The following is a 22223-nucleotide window of genomic DNA, read 5'->3' on the forward strand; positions in this document are numbered from 1 at the left end:
CACTTTCATTCATTTTCCCCTTCTATTGTTAGACATTGGGTTATTTCCCATATTTCAATATTTAAACAGTGCTGCCATGAATGTAAATATTTGTGTGCTGCTTAAAATTTTCCTTAGGATAAATTCCTAGAAGTGAGCTTAGCAAGGAAAAAAGGCTACCTTAAAAAAATATACTGGCTAATCACTTTCCATAATGGTAGCATTAATTGAATCAGTATGTAAACATCCCTGTTTCTTGAGACCCTGTCAAAGATGAGATTATCACATAAAAATATTTTGATCATTTAAAGGATAAAAATAGGGATTTATTATTTTATACTGCATCTCTTTGGTTATGAACAAAGTCAGGAATTTTTGATTTTGTTTCTGCTTGTTTTGAGTCTCGGCATTTATATTTTCTTCTTTTGCAAGCAGTAAATTCACATCTTTTGCCCATTCTTATATCTCAGTGTTAGTTTTTTTCTTGTAACCGTCCTCCCAACTCCACCCCCCACCCTCCCCTGCCAAAAAAATGTGGGCTAGATATTATTTCCGTGACTGTTCTACTTCTTTGGACTATCTGAAAAATCTCAAACTTCATACCAAATGTTTCCAGACTAAACTCTGCTAGCTCTTTCCGTCCAATGATATACAATCTGCAGTTTACTGAAAGGGAAACTCCTGCTTTGTAATAACTCTCACTGTTGATTGCCAAAATTCAGTTCCATACTTTTTTCTGCCTATCTGAGACAATGAGAACCTTCATCTCCTTGTCCAGCAGAACTGAACACTGCTCATGCAATAAATCCCATTTACCATCAGTTCAGTTTTCCATGTGGGACTTTCCTGATGGGGCTTTCTTGATTCTTACTCATTCTTTTCTTTCCTGGCCACCCTGCTCCCCATCCCCCTCTTCTAATAATTTAGAATTCTTTTCCAAAAATATCAACTTTTCAGTGCTTCCTACTCTAGTGATGTAAAACACCTGCAAAAATTTTCTGCTAATCCTGAGTAAAACAAACAACAACATGTCAGCAATGCTCCTGGGGCTAGATCATGCAAGTTGACATGCTCTGCTACCAGCAGCAAGCCCATCATTGGGATGTGTGCATTCTTGAGAGGCAATGAGACAGCTTTGGCTCAAACCTCTTATATGTCTTAATTTAAAGAAATCAAAGTTATTTGTTTTGGTTTGGGGGCTGGAATTTATGCCTCAAAATAGCTACAGTTTTCTTAGAATTGAGCTTTGCCAAAGAAGCAATTTGTAAGTTGTAGTAGTGAAACAGGGCGCAGTTCCCAACTTCATTATGTGCTTATTAGGTTGTGTTATTGTGTTTACATAAGGCATTTCTTTGGAAACACTGTATATTTGGTAGAAATAGGAAAAGCAAACATATTTTGGTTCCATCACTGTCCCTGTTTAAATTAAGTGAGAGACATGAAGGGGCACAGGGTTCATCTCTGCTGAGCTAGCCTCTATGATAGGAGAGTGGTAAGGGCTCCAGTAGGCAAATCCTCGTGAGCCTTTCTGGCCATGTGGAGGTCTTGTGAAGGATTCTACTTTATTGACTTGGTGTCCTGAAAGCAGTTAGAAAGACCGCAAATAAGTGAGATGAACAAAACCCACCCCTCTCCCTCTGATTGCTTCAATATCGCCAAATGTAGCCCACCATAGCCCCACCCTACACTTCCCTTCCACTCCTTGGACTCTGAGTCCAAGGGCTCCCAGAAACCCTTATCCCAACTACTGACTTGATCCATAGTGTGCTTTTTGAGAATTCAAGACAGTGGAAGGAAGAAACCATTCTGGCTAGAGAAAGGAACAGATTAGAGCCCCCTGACATATCACAGGATGTAGGCTACTCACAGCATGAGTGGACCATCACTGAGGGTGGGCCTGGCAGTGGAAAGTGAGGGTGAAGAACCCCATAGTGTGTTCAGGAGATCTTCTTTGAGCCACTCATATTGTGGCTTGTTATTTCTATTGGGCATTGGTGAGTTTGGACCCTTAGCTGAAAGTAACCAAACCAAACCAAACCAAAACCCCCAAAGCAACACAGAACACTCAAATGAGCTTAAGCAATAAAAATAATTTATTAGCAGATATAACTGAACAGTCCAAGAGTAGGGCTAGTTTCTGACATGGCTGTCCTCAGAGGTTTAATTTCCAGCTCCATCTCTTTTGAGTCCTTCTTCCAGGGGTGATGATGGCCAGTGGATGTTTAAGACCCCCAGTCTACCAGCTTCACAACCTCAGCAAGAAGAGAGCACCTTTCACCAAAAGTGAAAGATGTTGTGGACAGGTAAAAATGGAAGAAGGGCCAGCTCAGATCAGCTATCTTTTAACCAAATGGAGGAGATCTACATCCTAGATTACACGTCCATTCCTAAAGTCAGAGAGTAGGGTCCCCCCCACCCAAAATGAGAAGTTTCTATTGTCAGAAAGAAAGGATTCTATTGCTAGAAGTACCAAAGACATCACAATCCACTTCATCACAGTCTGGTAAAAAAGGCACCAGGTTTACAGCCAGACCTGTCCCACTCAGTCTTCATTATGCTGTCACCTTGGGTAAGACACATCTAAGCCTCAGACCTGTTTTGTTCACTGGGGACAAGAACTTGCATGTGGTCATTTCATTGGGACCACTGTGTGAAAGATACAGAAATAGTGAGAATGGGAGAGATTATTGCCATTGTCTCCTTCTAGACCCTGGAGCTGGCTATTGCAGGTCATCCATTTATTTATGTCTTTAGTTTGTAAGGTTCTAAAAGGGAAGATCATTGCTTAAGGTTCAAGCCACCTTCAACCTACCCAGGTGTTCAGACAGTACATCTGCCTCCCACCTGCTTCACTTAAGTGATACAAAGAAGAGCGTGTAGGTTTCAGCTTCCTCATCACAGTCAACAGGACACTGAGAGGCACCTCTGTGACGCAGCTTCACTCTGAGTGTTTACTTTCTATTTGCAGACTCTTTTGGAAACTGTCTTTGACTTCTGAGAACTAAAGCATTTGAAATATTCATCTTTTTTATCCCTAAAAATGGAAGAGGAACCCTGGCACATCTCCTAAAGCCCTAGTCACACCTGCTGTTTATTCTGCACTCACATAGGGATGACTCTCCTCTAGAGTTCAGGGCATTTCGTTTGACACATCAAAGTGAAACTCCTAGAAGATAGAAACAACATGTCTATTGTTAGATGGAGAGTACTCCATTTCAAGATGAAAACTAAAACACCAGGTTGATTTTTTTTTGAAGTCCTAATACCTTGAGTGTTTAGATTTGGGGGTTAGGGGTAACTGAATGGTTATTGGTGAAAGTGCAAGATGTCATTCTTGTAAAGTGATCCCCTTGGAAAAGGACAATGTTTTAGAAATACCTCAAAGAAGGAAAAAAGGTCAGCTGAATTCACAAGAGCTTTTTCCACATACAAGTTGGTCACTAGACTCCCTATACTCTGAATTTTACACTGAAGTGTACCATTTTGTCCTCCAATGCATTAGTTCTAACCCCTTCAGCTCCTACCTGAACAGTTGCTCCTAACTCATTTCTAATGCCTTCTCTTCTCTTTCTTTCTTTCTTTTTTTTTTCCCCTTCTTTACATTCAGTTCAGCTCGGTTCAGTTGCTCAGTTGTGTCCAGCTCTTTACAACTCCATGGACCGCAGCATGGCAGGCCTGCTTGTCCATCACCAACTCCCGGAATTTACCCAAACTCATGTCCATTGACTCAGTGATGCCATCCACCCATCTTATCCTCTGTTTCCCCCTTCTCCTCCTGCCCTCAATCTTTCCCAGCATCAGGGTCTTTTCAAATGAGTCAGTTCTTTGCATCAGGTGGCCAAAATATTGGAGTTTCAGCTTCAGCATCAGTCCTTCCAATGAATATTCAGGACTGATTTCCTTTAGAATGGACTGGTTGGATCTCCTTTGAGTCCAAGGGATGCTCAAGAGTCTTCTCCAACACCATAGTTCAAAAGCATCCATTCTTTGGAAAAGCGCTCAGCTTTCTTTATAGTCCAACTCTCACATCCATACATGACTACTGGAAAAACCATAGCCTTGATTAGATGGACCTTTGTTGGCGAAATAATGTCTATGCTTTATAATATACTGTCTAGGTTGGTCATAACTTTCCTTCCAAGGAGTAAGTGTCTTTAATTTCATGGCTGCAGTTGCCATCTGCAGTGATTTTGGAGCCCCCCAAAATAGTTTGGAGCCCAAACTAATAATTTGGAGCCCAAATAAAAGTCAGCCACCGTTTCCACTGTTTCCCCGTCTATTTGCCATGAAGTGATGGGACTTGATGCCATGATCTTAGTTTTCTCAATGTTGAGCTTTAAGCCAACTTTTCCACACTCTTTCACTTTCCTCAAGAGGCTCTTTAGTTCTTCACTTTCTGCCACAAGGGTGGTGTTATCTGCATATCTGAGGTTATTGATATTTCTCCCAGCAATCTTGAATGCAGCTTGTGCTTCATCCAGCCCAGCATTTCTCATGATGTACTCTGCATATAAGTTAAATAAGTAGGGTGACAATATACAGCCTTGACATACTCCTTTTCTTATTTGGAACCAGTCTGTTGTTCCATGTCCAGTTCTAACTGTTGTTTCCTAACCTGCATACAGATTTCTCAAGAGGCAGGTCAGGTGGTCTGGTATTCCCATCTCTTTCAGAATTTTCCACAGTTTGTTGTGATCCACACAGTCAAAGGCTTTGGCATAGTCAATAAAGGCAAAGTAGATATTTTTCTAGAACTCTCTTTTTCGATGATCCAATGGATGTGGGCAATTAGTTCTCTGGTTCATCTGCCTTTCCTAAAACCAACTTAAACATCTGGAAGTTCATGGTTCATGTATTGCTGAAGCCTGGCTTGGAGAATTTTGAGCATTACTTACTAGTGTGTGAGTGCAATTGTGCGGTAGTTTGAGCATTCTTTGGCATTGCCTTCCTTTGTGGTTGAAATGAAAACTGACCTTTTCCAGTCCTGCATAGAGAACAGGTTTATTTATTATTTATCTGCTGCTCTCCCTGAAGAGCCAGAAATTGTTTATTTTTATTTTTATTGAAATAGACTTGATTTACAATGTTGTGTTAGTTTCAGTGTACAACAAAGTGATTCAATTATACATTTATATTATTTTTTACATTCTCTTCTATTGTTTTGTTATAAGATATTGAGTATGGTTCCCTGTGTTATACAGAAGGACCTTGTTGATTATCTAATTTGTTGTTGTTTATTTGCTAAGTCGTGTTTGAGTCTGTACCACCCTGTGAACTGTAGCACGCCAGGCTCCTCTGACCTCCACTGTCTCTCAGAGTTTGCTCAAATACATGTCCATTGAGTCAGTGATGCCATCTAAACTTCTCATCCTCTGCTGTCCCCTCTCCTTTTGCCTTCAACCTTTCCCAGCATCAGGGTCTTTTCCAATGAATTGGCTCTTAGCATCAGGTGGCTAAAGTATTGGAGCTTCAGCTTCAGTATTAGTCCTTCCAATGAATATTCAGGGTTGATTTCCTTTAGGATTGACTGCTTTGATCTAAGGGACTCTCAAGAGTGTTCTCCAGCGCCATAATTTGAAAGCATCAATTCTTAAGAGCTCAGCTTTCTTTACGATCTAACTCTCACATGTGTACATGACTACTGGAAAAACCATAGCTTTGACTATACAAACCTTTGTCAGCAATATGATGTCTTTGCTTTTTAATATATTGTCTAGGTTTTTCAAAGCTTTTCTTCCAAGGAGCAAGTGTCTTTTAATTTCATGGCTGCAGTGACCATCCACAGTGATTTTAGAAACCAAGAAAATAAAATCTGTAACTGCTTCCACTTTTCCACCTTCTGTTTGCCATGTAGTGATGGGACCAGATGCCATGATCTTAGTTTTTTGAATGTTGAGTTTCAAGCCAACTTTTTCACTCTCTTCTTTCATCCTCATCAAGAGGCTCTTTTGTTCCTCTTCACTTTCTGTTATTAGAGTGGTATCATCTGCATATCTGAGGTCGTTGATATTTCTCCTGGCAATCTTGATTCCTGTTTGTGATTCATCCAGTTCAGCATTTCACATGATGTACTCTGCACAGAAGTTAAACAAGCAGGGTTGCAATATACAGGCTTGTTGTACTTCTTTCCTTTTTTAGCTAGTCAGTTTTTCCATGTCTGATTCTAACTGTTTTTTCTTGACCTGCATATAGGTTTCTCAGGAGACAGCTAAGGTGGTCTTGTATTTGCATCTCTTTAAGAAATTTCTATAGTTTGTCATGATATGCACAGTCAACGGCTTTGGTGTAGTCAACGAAGCAGAAGTAGATGGTTTTCTGGAATTCCCTTGCTTTCTCCATGATCCAATGAATGTTCTCAATTTTTGCTCTGGTTCCTCTGCCTCTTTGAAACCCAGCTTGTACATCTGGACATTCTTGGTTCACATATTGCTGAAGCCTAGTTTGAAGGATTTTGAGCATGTGAAATAAGTGCAATTGTATGATACTTTGAACATTCTTTAGCATTGCCATTCTTTGGGATTGGAATGAAAACTGACCTTTTGCAGTCCTGTGGTCACTGCTGAGTTTTCCAAATTTGCTGACATATTGACTGTAGCACTTGAACAGCATCATTTTTTTAGGATCTGAAATAGCTCAGCTGGAATTCCATCACTTCCACTAGCTTTGTAATAATGCTTCCTAAGGCCCACTTGACTTCACAATTCAGGATGTCTGGCTCTAGGTGAATGGCCACACCATTGTGGTTATCCAGGTCATTAAGACCTTTTTTGTGCAGTTCTTCTATGCCACCTGTTCTTAATCTCTTCTGCTTGTTAGGTCCTTGCTGTTTCTGTCCTTTATTGTGCCTATCTTTGCATGAAATATTTATTTGTTATCTCCAATATTCTTGAAGAAATTGCTAGTCTTTCCCATTCTATTGTTTTCCTCTATTTCTTTGCATTGTTCACTTAAGAAGCCTTTCTTATCTTTCCTTGATATTCTCTGGAACTCTGCATTCAGTTGGGTATATCTTTCCCTTTCTCCTTTGTCTTTCACTTCTCGTCTTTTCTCAGCTATTTGTAAGGCCTCCTCAGACAACCAACCACTTTACCTTCTTGCATTCTTTTTCTTGGGGATGGTTTTGATCACCACCTCCTCTACAATGTTACAAACTCTGTCCATAGTTCTTCAGGCGCTCTGTCTACCAGATCTAATCCCCTGAATCTATTTGCCACTTCCACTGTATGATCATAAAGGATTTGATTTAGTTCATACTTGAATGGCCCAGTGGTTTCCCCTACTTACTTCAATTTAAGTCTGAAGTTTGCAACAAGGAATTCAGGACCTGAACCGTAATCAACTCCAGGTCTTGTTTTTACTGACTGTATAGAGCTTCTCCATCTTTGACTGCAAAGAGCACAATCTATCTGAGTTTGGTATTGACCATCTGGTGATGCCCATGTGTAAAGTTGTTTCTTGAGTTGTTGGAAAAGTGTGTTTGCTATGACCAGTGTGTTCTCTTTACAAAACTCTGTTAGTTTTTGCATTGTTTCATTTTGTTCTCAATGGCCAAACTTGCCTGTTAGTCTAGGTATCTCTTGACTTCCATTTTTTGCATTTCAATCCCCTATTGATGAAAGGATATCTTTTTTTTTTTATGTTAGTTTTAGAAGATGTTGTAGGTCTTTACAGAGCCAGTCAACTTTAAGTTCTTCAGCATCAGTGGCTGGGGCATAGACTTGGATTACTGTGATGCTGAATAGTTTGCCTTGGAAATAAACTGAGATCATTCTGTCATTTATAGTCATGTGTATAGTTTAATCCAAACTCCTCATTTATCCCTCCCTCTCTCTCTCCTTTGATAACCATAAGTTTGTTTTCTATGTCTATGTGTCTATTTCTGTTTTATAAATAAGTTCATTTGTATCATTTAAAGAATTTTCACATATAAATGAAATCATATAATATTTGTTTTTGTCTGGTATACTTCACTTAATATCATCATCTCTGGGCCCATTAATGTTGCTGCAAATGGCATTATTTCATTCTTTTCTTTGAGTAATATTCCACTGTGTGTGTGTACCACATCTCCTTTAGTCAGTTATCTGTTGATGGACACTTTGGTTGTTTCTATGTCTTGGCTATTATAAACAGTGCTGTAATGAACATTGGGGTTGCCTTCTCTCCAATGTCCTTCCTCTTATTCATCTAAGTTCACATCTGAAGTCACTTAGTGTGATGTACTCTAGGCCAACTTATTAATTATCTGTGGCTTGATTTTCTTAGTAGTTCAAAGGGTTATGTGAACTTAAGTGAATTATTTTATGTAACATGCTTAAGATAGTGCCTGGCACATAGGAATTCTAATTAAGTGTAGGCTGCATACACATTAGCTAGTATTACCTGATCCTTGTGGGTTCCAGCTTAAAACCCTTTCCCCTCTTGCAATGAAGGAAGATGTAGCTCCTGTCCCTGGCCCACATCCCTTCATGGCGTGGCCACTCACCATGGCCCCACCTCTTCTCTCACCCTGCTCTCCTATATGCTCCATCTTCTGTTCTCCTGCCATACTGGTAGGCACTGGGCATGTTTCAGCCTGGTGATTTCATCTCCCTTCCTTCCATGACAACTCAGAGAACTACTTATTATTCTTCAAGGCTGTACACCAATGAAATTGCCTCTAGATTCTTCTGGGGAAGACTTAAAGATGGCTTTTATGGGTGTCTTCTTCTATTTTAGCAATTATGCTTTCATTCTTAAAAAAAATGAAAATAGTTTCTGCTTATTGGATATCTAGGATATGCCAGGGGGTTTATATTCATCATTTCATAATAATCCTCATGTCAAAAACATTATTCCTATTATAGATGAGGAAACGGAGGTTCACAGAGCTGAAGTTACTTGTTCAAGGAAGCAGTGGGACCAGGGTTGACACTCTGTTCTGATTCTGAAATCTTTTGTCCTTGACTGTATGCCACACTCCTTTTCAGTATGGTTAATAGTATTCTTGTCTTCTTGCCTTCTGTGGACCTCTGAGCTGCCTCAGGGCCATGGGCAGCATCCTTGAGAGTCCCGTACTGCTCATGGAAGAATCCAAGCCCAGTAAAAGTCTCTGTGAAAAGGGGGCAGCCTTTTTCATTTGTTTTCTTCTATTTCTAATCACTAATTGCATTTTTATTCTATGTCAGACTCTTTCTACCTGACTTCTGACTCTGATCCTATGGAAGTAATAGTCCTCCTGTTCTTGTTTGGGTGGAGGCATCACATGTTGAAGTACCGAGTACAGCCAGCCCGAACTGACTCCCTGGGCACCACCCTGCAGCTCTGGCCAGCGTTCCTGTCTCCTGCCTCCTGGGAGAAGACAACTGGCAGCAGACTTCCTGAGGGTAGCAATTATTTCCTTGGATACACAGCATGTAGCCCAATATTTGGCATAAACACCAATAAATAACGGTTGAATAATTGAATGATTATTTAGATGCAGTGATAAGCAATCAAAAGTATGCATTAGATGGAAACTGAAGTCAAAACATAGGTTTCCCAGATAGGCCAAAGGATGACCGATCTTCCATTTCGCTTCTAATGAGAGGCTCCTTCATGGCACATGGTGGGGAGGGGAGGATGCAGAGGATCTGGATAATCGCTGTTTGAGGAATGGATTGAGATGCTTACTAGGGCCATCGTCAAGGCACGTGCTAATCAAGACAGCCAGACTTGTGTCAAAGGAACTTCCCTTCTGATAAACTTTATCTCCATTATTAATTTACTCATCAGCCCTTTGAAATTTAATAACTTCTGATATGCATCAATTTTAACATATCTTTCTTCAAAGAAATGTGATAACGAATGCAAAACACTTCAGCACAGAACCTGGCATATATAGAATGCTCAGTGTGTTTGCTTGGTTTCTTCACTCCTTTCTTTACCAAAATTATGTCATTAGTATCAGTTACGTATGATCCTTGAAAATATTTGTTGCACAAATAGATTCTTCATGACTCCTAGTCAGTCTTCTAAGAAATGACATAGAACAAAAGAGGAGGAGGAAGCCAGCTGCCATTTTTAAAGAACTATATATAAACTATAACTAAAATTGAAACTGTGTGAAAGCCAAAGGTTTCACCAAGAAATGTAACGTATTTTCATCCCTATCACCAAGTGTGGGAACCTTGATATCCTCCAACTTTACTGGGGAAAATAGACTTACTAGGACTGATATCTCTGAGCTCCTCAGACACTGGGTCTTTGCTGCAGGAGGTGGGCACTACTGTGGATGAACATGTGTGTTTGATCCCTCTCAGCCCACATCCCATGTCTCTACAGTCTTGCAGACTGTTTCCACCTTTAACTTCTTCCAAAGCTGACATTCCTAGGGCCTAATTGTTTCATCACAAAAGAAAGTCCACCTTCCCAGTCTCAGAGCATTTCCCTTTCAGCCTGTGACAGAATTAGTACTTGTTGTACCAGCCAGCCACTTTCTTGGATTAGCATTTCCAGGCCTTTCCAGGCTCAGGGAAACTTGGCAAGATGGTTTGGCAGCTCCCTAAGCTTACTAGAAACACCAGAAGCCCACAGTTTGCATAATGCTAATTAAGTTTTCAGCTCTGTCTCCAAACCCTTAGAGTGTTTGGAAGATTGAGTAACTTGGGATATGTCCCAGGTAGGAACTGACCACAGAAGACACTAATCCCAACCCACCCAAAAATCATGGCTGTAGGATGCACAGGTGGCCTTGCAAGGGTGCCCCACCCATTCAAAGAGTGATCTTTTAACTGTGTTTCCTTACTGCAGTGAAAACCTCTGGGAGCATCGCATCATTTCCCAGTATCACTTCCTGAGGCACCTCTATTGATTTCCCTCCTTCACCTTTGGAAGTGTTTGGTTTGCACTGAGCTGTCACACTCAGTAGGTGTGGTGATACTCTGGTGTTCTGCCACTCCTCAGAGGTGGAGCAAGACGGGGTGCCTGTGCCAACTGGCTTCCCCCACCCAAGGTGTGGTGATATCACCTATTCTTACCACATCGTGGAGTGTGTTATTAGTCTCACTGCAAGTCATCCATAGAGGAGAACATATTGGTCTGGTGCTGTAAACCCCTCATTTGATAAGCTTCAAAATATTGGTTAGTGTGGTGGAGCTTGTATTATATAGTAAGGATCAGGCTTCTAATTTTCAAAATTTTAAATAGACTCCTGCAGTATCTTCTAGGAAAGAAAATGCCCATGAGGAGGCTGAGTGAAACGGGAGATGCTGGGCTTTACTCTTTACTTTAGAAATTTGTATATTTAGAAAGGGTGCAAATTAGGTGATAAACTTGATTCATGTTCTCTAAAATTTTGGGCTGGAGGCAAACTATTACATAGAGGTGTATAAACAACAAGGGCCTACTGTACAGCACAGGGAGCTATATTCAATATCCTGTGATAAACCATAATGAAAAAGAATATGAAAAAGAACATATATATATGTATAACTAAGTCACTTTGCTGTACAGCCAAAATTAACACAACATTGTAAATCAACTATGCTTCAGTACAGCTAAAAATATCTGATATTTGGCAAAACTAATACAATTATGTAAAGTTTAAAAATAAAATAAAATTTAAAAAAATATATCAGATCAGAGCAACTTAAAGCATGTATTGGCTACATAAGACCTAAAAGGAGGTCTAAATAATGACTATATTATTAGTCATTATAAAGTATCTCATATGAGACTTAAAATAGCTTTGTGCTGAAGACAATCTTTCAGTTATAAACTTTTTTCTAATTTGTAAGTTTTGAGGTCAGTCCTGATTCCTAGCTTCCAGCCACGGCTAGAGTGGTGGGGACCAGTCCCTTTCTTTGAGCTCTGGAGTTTCGGTGCCCACATGGATGGCATCACTGTTGATTCAGTGGAGTCAGGTCTACAGAGGCTCTGGGCCAGAGAGGTGGGCGGACAGTGACCCAGCCTAGTCCCTAAAGGAATGCCAGGGAAGCAGCTGGTCCTGCCCAAAGGGGAGCCCACGGCCTCTTATTGTGCTTAGTATGGAGTTAATTAGTTTCCACAGGAAGAAAAATAAGCAGTTCCTTTTCGGAAATGTTTTTGGTCTTGCAGCGTCAGAACGAACAAGAGAATGCATCAAGGGTTAACTGGTAAATTATGTAGCATGGATTATGCATGCATTCAATGGAAAAGTGAAGGAGGACGTCAGGATAGACTGGAATAGCTGGAGGAGTGAGAGCTGCCACTCGGCTCAGTACAATGGGTACAGTTTGGGAAGGTCCCATACGAGGATTTTGTAAAGTTCAATTTGTATAAGTGACTCTCTGTCAAACATTGCTTTAGCTAACAGGGGATATAAAAGAAAAAAACCAGAGTCCCTTGTCTTCACGCACTCCCTCTCTTTCCTGAGCAGTTATGCAAAGTAATTTACGGAACACACCACTCAACTTGGGAATAAAGTAAATGTAGTGTATTAATAATAAAACACTCCAAGTATCAGTGGAGGAAGAGACTGGTGGAAACTAAGATGAAGAAATTACCTTAGATAGAAGTAATCATGTGAGGATACATTTTTCTTTTTCTTTTTTTTGCAGTTAAAAAATGCTTTACAACAAGAATTGGTAAATAGGTGTTTATAAGTAAACTGGTATTTATAAGGAAAGCCTCAGAATGGCTTTTATATTTTTACATGGTTTTAAAACATCAAATGAACAATATTTTGTGAAAAATGGAAAAATTACATGAAATTCAAATGTCAGTGTCCGTAAAGTTATATTTGAACACAGCTGCAGCCATCTGTTTAAATATTATCTATGACTTCTTCTGTGCCAAGATGGCACAGCTCAGGAGTGTGGCCAAAGCTGTGTGTGGCACTCTCATTGCTTTGTGCCACCACTCCATGTGCTCTAAATCACAGAGGTGGTTATGAACCCAGCGGTATTTGGGTGCCATGTGGGTCACCTACATGCATGAAAAAACATTTTCAAAGATGAAGTGCATAAAATCTTATTGAGGATTAGCATTAATAAATGAACATTTGCAACTAATCTCAATGATAGGAAGCACTAACTTTAAACCCCACTTAAGGAAATGTCAGCCCCTCTTTCCAAAAGAATTTCATTTGTATTAGTGGGCCTGTGTTGCAAAAAAGTTGTACTCAATTATTCTTATACTTGAGTTTTGCCCCCCAATATTGTGAAAATTAGCTTTTTCCCTTGCTATAGAAGTATCTCTGTAAGATCCTTGTTTTGCCTCCTGGGTCACAAAGCCCAGAGTATTTACTATTTGGTCCGCAGAGAAAGTTTGTCAATGTCGGCTCTATGATAAGGATTTACTTGAGATATCCTTTAGGATTTATTGTGTTATTTTCTTTCCTAATATCTCACATGGCCATTACAGCTTTATGCCTCTGCTGCTGCTGCTAAGTCGCTTCTGTTGTGTCTGACTCTGTGTGACCCCATAGATGGCAGCCCACCAGGCTCCTCTGTCCCTGGGATTCTCCAGGCAAGAATACTGGAGTGGGTTGCCATTTCCTTCTCCAACAGCTTTATGAGGTGCTCATTTATTTTATGCAGGGATTTTTAAAAGTTGAGTGAAGTTAAGATGTCCTGTCACAGTCCTGTTAATTTTAGGAATGTACATTGAATCATCACAGCCATTGCTTGGGAGTAAAATAATGCAGTGTTTTGAAGATGATGGAGATGTCTGGTATAGTAAACCTGTCTTAGAGGAGGGGGTAGACTCATATACCTGGGAAGCAAAGGGACTTCTGTGAGAGGAAGAATCAGAAACACAACCCCTGCTTCTAGAGATTCAAGGTCTGGGACACCTGGTGTGGTGGGTCCGTACTGGTGTTGAAGTTCAGCATTTGGCTTGACTGAATATGGATGTTCATTTAACCCAGTGGTATTATGAGTTAAATTATATTCCCGCCAAAAGAATGCAAAAGTTGGGATACTTGTTTGGAGCAGCCCTACAGAACTCATTTACCCCCAGCCTCCCTAACACAGAGGATATACTTTGGAGATAGTATCTGACAGTAAACTGAAGAGCTTAGCAGTGAAGACCTGAGTGAGTCCTGGCCCAGGGCTGGACATTCCTGACTCAGTGGACAAGAATGACCAGTCTCAGCATGTAGGACCAATGAGCAAAGTACCCAGAGCCTTTGTGTGACACTGAGGGGCAACCTTGGCCAGGACCTCATCAGACTCCAGGTTTCTGCACTAGTTTGGCCCTGAAGATGCCCCTGGACTTCTTGCTAATTTGCTGAGTACTGCTCAAGAGGGACTTACCAGATAGCTGGTTAGCAGAGCTGGTTAAATTTTAAAAGAAGTGATAAAAAAGAGATATTACCACCTTTGTATTTTAGTGTGGGAAATAGCTTATCCAGTTAAATTCATGAGAGGAGTCAGCCACACACAGGTTCTGAGACTGCAACTCACAGGCCACTGAGGAGTAGTAACAAACAACTAAACAAAAACATGTAGGTATCTGTCCTTTGATGCAGTCCAGATTTATCCCACCACAACATGGATTCGTTATGGGCTTTTAGTTAACTTATACAAAGGTGATCTTCAGCAAAAGATTTCATTTTAATGAGTTTTGCTAAGAAATGCAATATTATTAACAGAAATGTATTCACAAGGGAAAAGCGTTTCAAAGCCTATTCATAATTCATAACATTTATTTGCCAATTGAGTTTATTTTACTAGAGCTTATTAAATTTCTCCTGAGCACTGTTGGTATTAACAAGCAATAAATAAGGCTATTTAATATTTCTCAACATTTTACCCTCAAACTTGAGTTTCTCAGCATTGGATAAAGAAATATTTCTCGGTGGGTCTGCAGTAAATATGAACGTGGGGAGCTCCCTCCACTCTGTCTGCTCAGGAAGAGACTTTCAGGCTAGAAAAGAGTGGGCACCTCCATATCTGGAATGAATTTGAAGATCCCAGAATGCCTTTTCAATTAGCCATGATGTTACCTACATTATACTCATATTCACGAATAAATTTTCATTTGAGCTTCTCTTGAATGTCACTCTGGGTTGGACAATTCAACCATCCATCGATTTTCAAATTTCTTATGCATATTTGGACATATTCTGGGAAGCCTGCCTGTTTGAAGACCTAACATAGCAAGACATACTAGCAGCATCTTTGAAAGCACAAAGCCAGAGCCAGGATGAATGTGCCCCAAAATACGTTGCTGGCCACACAGGACCATCTATATTATATTTAGGAAAATAAGCAACCTTGGGGCCAGCACTAGCTCTGACTCCATCAGGCCTGCTGTCATCACGAAATAAAAGTGTTGAGCGCATACTTGCTTCTGCTGAGGCAAGATGGAGCCTCGAACTATCTGGTTTCAGGTAATGGTTTACCTGAGTACCTGAGTCTGTCACTAATAAATGTTTCCCTCTCTGGTTTTCCTTCCACTCCTCCTCCTGCCTTTTGCAGTATGACTAACTGAAGTGAAACCCAGGGGAAAGGGAACAGCCATGGAGAGGGCCCTGACTCAAGGTGATGCATAGCAGGAGCAACGGAAGTCTCATGACATCAGTCCTGTGCGATGCAGAGGTCAAGGTGTATGCCCTATGTGGGCTGGAAGTGAACAGCTTAAACGAATGAAACTAGACATTCTGGCTCATAGTGGGGAGGCGGGGCTACAGAGGGGACAGGCCTCCTGGAGATGAAGATGGTCCATCTCTGGGTTTCGGCCTTGCTCAAGAAGCTGTTGAGTGTATCTCTTTACAACTCAGGCTTCTGTGTCTCGTCTGTAAATAGAAGGGTTTGTGCTCAGAGTTTTCCAGAGGGTCTTATGTGTGAGAATGTGAGTGTGTGAATGTAAGCATGTTTAAGAGGGTGTGTGTGTTGGGGAAGGAGGAGGAAGAGAATGGTATGAACAGAGCAGTAGGTTCAAGCTTATTTTTCTAAAAATCATAGTCAGCTTGTCTAGACTTCAGGCCATATGCTTGGTGTTGGCAAGTGATGTTACAGCTGGAGTCTGAGGACCATCAGCAGGCTGAACTTCTTTCTCAGGGACCCAAGTCTTTCCATTAAGGTTTTCAGCTGATTCAATGAGGCTATTTAGTTGAGTCTATGCTGTAATCTCACAAAGTAAGTAGTATTAGCACCATTGTATAGATGAGGAAACCGAGGCTTAGAGAATGTATTAGGTTTTTCTGGAGCATGCGTGCGTGCGTGCTAAGTCTTTAGAGAAACAGAATAACAGGATGTGTTGGCATGTGTGTGTATACAACTCTATCTTTCCCTATCTGTCTACCTATCAATCAAGACATGCATTTTAAAGAATTGGCTCACACAGTTGTGGGGACCGGCCAGTCCAAATTCTGCAGGGCAGACTGGCTAGCTGAGAAACAGGAGATTTGATGTTGCAGCTAGAGTCTGAGGGCCACCTGGAGGCCGAATTTTTTCTTTCTCAAGGAATCTGTCTTGTTCTTAAGGCTTTCAAGTGATTGGAGGAGGTCCTCTCACATTATGGAAGATAATCTTCTTTACTCAGTGTCTACTGATTCACATGTTAATCGGACCTAGAAAATACCTTCAGAGCAGCATTGAGACTGATGTTGACTAAATATCTGGGGACTGTGGCCTAGCCAAGTGGACCCGTGAAATTAGCCATCATAGAGAAGTGAAACAAGCCCATGCCATCAGCTGTAAAAAGGGGCCGAGATTTGACTCCGAGTCTGTCCTCAGAGCCCATGGCTGTCACCTTTACCTTTCTCACCTACGCCAGTTGCCTGCTTGGCCGTGTGCAGACGGTCCACACTCTCTGCTCCTAGATGTCTCAGCAGTAAAATGACCGCACAATTTCTGCTCTGCTCACTTCCTAAGAGAGCAGTGGCCACTGGGGGTAATGTGTCCCAAACCTCTCAGCATGATACGAGTAAATGTCAGTTTAGTGCCATATAGTAAATGGCACTAAAAATCTAGGATCTTTCTTCCCTGTGCTCCCCATTTAAAAGAATTTCTTTGGGAAAGTAAATCAGCATAACCCTTTTTGGAGACCAGTTTGAAATTTTCTCTCAATATAAAAATGTGAATCCTCTATAATCTTACAGTCCCACTTCTAGGAATCTTATTTTACAAATGACTAAAGACAAAGTTATAAAGATTCTATTATAACATTGCTTAAAAGGCAAAAAAAAAAAAATGTGAAAACAATATGAACTGCTCTATCATAAGGGAATGCATAACAAAATGATAATAAATCCATCCTGTGAATAGCCATATGGTTATTGAAAAGAATAAGATTGCTATACAGGAGACCTTGGAAAGATGTCCAGGATATATTGTTAAGTGATGAGAACAATATGTCAAATAATATGCTGGATGGTCCTTTATTATAAGAAATAAAAACTATGTATGTGTATATGTTGATAAACATAGAAAATGCCAATATATACATGTGAAGTTGGCCCCCCTGAGGAGTGAGATTAGAGAGAGAGAAGAGAGAATTGTCTCTGTACATTCTGTGTGTATTTCTACATTCTCTGAATGTGTTGTGATTTTTTAATTTATTTAGGTATTTGTTACTAAATTTTTCAAGAAGTCATATGAAGATTTAAACATAAAATTTAACCTTAGTCTATTTTCTTTATTGTTAAGTTGACTGTTCCCTCCACCCTGTACTATGGGGCTACACTAATTTACATAGCTTTGCTAAAGCATTATTTAGGAAGGGAGTCACCAGATGAGACCACCTTGACATTATAGGGACATTGGGGAAGACATCTCCTAAACTGTTCTCTTGACCACCAGACATGATGATGCCCACAGGAAGTGTTTCTGACAAGTCGTGTCGTTACCATGTCTGACAATACCCAGACTGTTAGATGCTTGGAGACAGGGGTGTGAATGTCAATGACAGCTCACTGGGAATGAGCCAGATTTTCTCTGGCTTTCTGTATTTGAAGAGCAGTTTATGCAGACCTGGAGAGCAGTGATTTAGCTAGAAATGATGCGCTCTCAGGAGAAAAGATCTTTCAATTAAAAAAAAAGTAATAATTTATCTTCCCTTTGTAAAGGAGGGCTGCCGGGATGGTATTTTCATCTACTATTAATATATAAAGAGATAATGAATTCCAGGCAGATGCTGTTTCTCTGCTCCCACCTATTGCTCTGAAGAGCTTTTAGAACTTTCCACCCAACCAGAGTAGATCTTTGAGTTATTAATATCAAGGTGGCATTAGCTATCAATTTTAGGTTTTCTGAGGGCGGTGACTGAGGTATCTGATCTTTATCTCAGAATCCCTCAGCAGCACTTGGCATCTGTGTGGTGGGCACTCATGGGAGCAGAACTCACCCTCTGCAGTTTGCTCTCTCCAGAAAATAGTTGCAACTCCCATTTGACCCTGATGTTACCTTGCTGAAGTTCTTCAGTGCTTTCTTCTGGCTCTGAGCATCAGGTTCAGAGCTCACACCACGTCCTACCAGGCCTTTCGTGCTGGGCTGACGGTCAGCCAGTTGTACTGGTTCCACCACCCAGGTCATCTTCCCTTCTGACCTGCCAGGCCTGTGCCTTTGCAAATTGCTAAATGTTTATAATACCCTGTCCCTGCCTACCTCTCTGCCTCATTGCCTGCTCCTCACCCCTGTAGTTACGTTCTGACTTTCTCTGGTTTCCTTGAATGTGTTGGTTCCAGGAAACCTCTGTCCCAACTCATTCTGTGTCTTCTGCTGGGGAATCTTTTCAGTGTCTTTGTCACTAATTCTTTTTCATTCTTCTGATCTCATATTGGAACGTCTAGTCTGTAGGGATCTTCCCTGAATCCTCACCCCCAGACAAAGTATACTCTCAGAGTGCTCTACAGTTTCCTTTAAGCATTAATCACAACTTTAATCAAATAATTATTTGGGTAATTGTTTGTGATAGACTCCATGAGGTCAGCAAACTCTTGTTCTCCCAGTACCAATGTTTGCCACACAGAAGATTCTTAATAAATATTTGGAGTGAAAGAATGGATGGAGTGAAAGAATAAATAAAAGTTTAGGTCAAAGAAATGTGAATCATCAGCATCTTTTTTCTAGAGCTATTCAGACTCTACAAATAAACCTTGTTGAATAAGAAGAGCTTTAATTTAAGTGCTTCCTGCATACTAATTTCATCCATGTTTGAAATGCAGTCTCTCAGTTTTCTTAGCTCTATTGCAGCTGGGCAGAGCTAATTGAACTACGTAGGGCCACTGGTTTAATTTTTCCCTTTTCTCTCTCCTTTTATTTATTTATTTGTTTTTAGTATTTCCTTTGCCACTACTTCCTAATTATATCTCTAATTTCCAGATCAGGGTTAAGTAATGTTAAATTTCATCTGCATATGAGAAGTCTATGAGAACTAACCTGGAAACAGAAATAAAAGGCAGAGCTTATGGAACTTAAGTTCTGTAGCCTGACTTATTTTAGACCCTAGCATTTGAGTATGTGCTAATTTGTCAGTTTTGTTTATCTAGATCAGTTATATTTTTCTTTCTTTATTTGCAGTAAAAAAATCTTTCCCACCTGAAGGAATCATTTTGAGTAACATGATTTTGAGTAAAAATCATTTTGAGTAATATTATAACAAATTGAAGTTGGCCACACACATCCTGAATGCCATTGCCAGGATTTCTTATTTTCTAAAAAAATTTGGTTTCAATTATGATAGTTGTGTGTGTCAGTGTATGTGTGTGTGTGTGTGTGTGCGTGTGCTCAGATGTGTCTGATTCTTTGTGACCCCATGGACTGTAGCCTGCCAGGCTCCTCTGTTCATGGAATTTTCCAAGCAAGAATACTGGAGCAGGTTGCCGTTTCCTGCTGAAGGGGATCTTCCCGACCCAAGAATTGAAACCATGTCTCCTACATTGGCAGGTGGATTCTTTACCACTGTGCCATCTGGGAAACATCAAATAGCCATTTCCATGAATGATCCCTATGCTGCATATCCCTACCAACCATCAGTCTTTTTATTCTACATGAATAGTCAAGAGAAATCTCTGCATTAAACCTTAAAACACCATTGCAAACACCCAACTAAAACTCCTAAACCAAACCAAACAACACATAGTAATTTTTTCTCAGAATGGAAAACACATTTTTCTCTAGGTATTATCAATACTCATTTTTAAATAATGTATTCATTTCCCAAGGTTCTTAAGCTGAAATGACTCTCCCCAATGCCTATAAACTTTTGAATGATTAGATAAAATCAAACTCCTAGGCAGATTATAATGTAAGCATATGAAGGAAAAAGAATAATGGTGAGCAAGAGAGAAGAACATTTTTGTTAGAATGACAAAAAAGGATGATATTAAAAAATATGAAAGATTAGAAAATCTCCCAAATGGTACAGTTTAGGCTCTGGTGAAAGCCAATTTGAGATTCCCAGAGCCCTGACAGGGGCAGATGATACAAGCCAGTTTAGTTAGAAGGAGATACTCTGGTTAATTCCAAAATAGACCTCAGTCCCTCCAGTCCCCTCTCCCTAGAGAGCACAGGTTTCCCCACCTGGGGTGCATTCCCATGGTTAGTTAATCATTAGACTCCAACTGTTCCCCAACTCAACGTGTAGAAGGACAGGAAACCCGAAAGATGAGGTTCGGTAGCAGCGATTAATTCTTTGTTTTTCAAATTGGCCTATAGTTAATTTACAATGCTGTGTTATTTTCAGGTGTACATTAAAGTGAATCGGTTATATCCAACTCTTTAAGATTCTTTTCCCATATATGCCATTACAGAATATTGAGTAGAGTTCCCTGTGCTGTGCAGTAGGTCCTTATTAGTTATCTATTCTATGTGTAGTAGTGTGTATTTGTCAATCTCAATCTCCTGATTTATCCCCCCTCCCCTTCCCCTTCTGGTAACCACAAATTTGTTTTCCTCAAACATGACTCTACTTCTATATTGTAAATAAGTTCATTTGTGCTATTTTTTTAGATTCCACATATAAGTAATATCATATGATATTTGTCTTTCTCTGTTTGACTTACTTCACTCAGCATGACAATTTCTAGGTCCATTCATGTTGCTGCAAATGGCATTATTTTGTTATTTTTAATGGTTGAGTAATATTCCACTGTATATATGTACCACATCTTCTTTATCCATTCCTCTGTCAATGCACATTTAGGTTGCCTCCACATACTTGCTGTTGTTAATAGTAAGTAGCAGTTAATTCTGGAGAAGGCAATGGCACTCCACTCCAGTACTCTTGCCTGGAAAATCCCATGGACAGAGGAGCCTGGTGGGCTGCAGTCCGTGGGGTCACTGAGAGTCGGACACGACTGAGCGACTTCACTTTGACTTTTCACTTTCATGCATTGGAGGAGGAAATGGCAACCCACTCCAGTGTTCTTGCCTAGAGAATCCCATGGACAGAGGAGCCTGGTAGGCTGCTGTCTATGGGGTCGCACAGAGTCGGACACGACTGAAGTGATTTAGCAGCAGCAGCAGCAGCAGCAACAGCAGCAGCAGTTAATTCTTGATGGCAATGCTTCACTTAATAGAGTCAGAAAATGTAATGGACTTTTTTTTTTAGTGCTCCTGGGACTTTTTCCTATAGGAATCCGTATCCGGAAAGGCTTTAAGTGAGACACACCTGTGAAGCAGTTCTTTTTCATTCTTATTATTGAGGAGCAGGAGGGAAGAAGGTAACCTCTTCTTTGGTCCACATAGCCTCAGTTAGGAAGGAAGGAATCTCCTCAGGGCCTCAAGCCATGGAAGTCTCCCACTGTGCTCCCTCCCAAAATGGGCAGAAAGTCAATTATGGAACTTCTACCTTGTCAACTGAAGGAGCAGGCTGAGAACAAAAGACTTCAGCTCAAATTTTGCAAACTTTTTGTAAAAAAATTCTACAAAAACAGAACTTGTGACTTGTCTAAATTCAGTTGTAAAACAGGGCTTGAGGTTGACTCTCAAAAGCTTAGGTAGTGACAGCAAAATTTCTAGCATTCTCATATTGCTAGATTATTGATGTGAATAACCATACTGGGGCCTTCTATTGGCATAGGGAATGCGTGATTTCATTTTTAAGCTATCACAATCACAGTAGAAACTTGGCTTTTGTTGTTTCCATGTTGATTTGTTGAAGAGGTAATATAGATGGTAGATGGGAAAGGGTAAATATTTCCAAGTGAAGATTAATAGCCCCCAGATTGCTATTGTTATGAAAGCTAATAAAATAATGTAATTTAAAGTTTCTAAATGAATCTCTATTTATTTTCAATCAGTCCAGGATAGAAGGGTTAAAGAAGGGCTCCTGGTAGGCCAGGATTAAGAATTGCT

The sequence above is a fragment of the Bison bison genome, unplaced genomic scaffold, assembly GCF_000754665.1.
Source record: "Bison bison bison isolate TAMUID 2011002044 unplaced genomic scaffold, Bison_UMD1.0 scf7180017864373, whole genome shotgun sequence".
Taxonomy (NCBI): domain Eukaryota; kingdom Metazoa; phylum Chordata; class Mammalia; order Artiodactyla; family Bovidae; genus Bison; species Bison bison.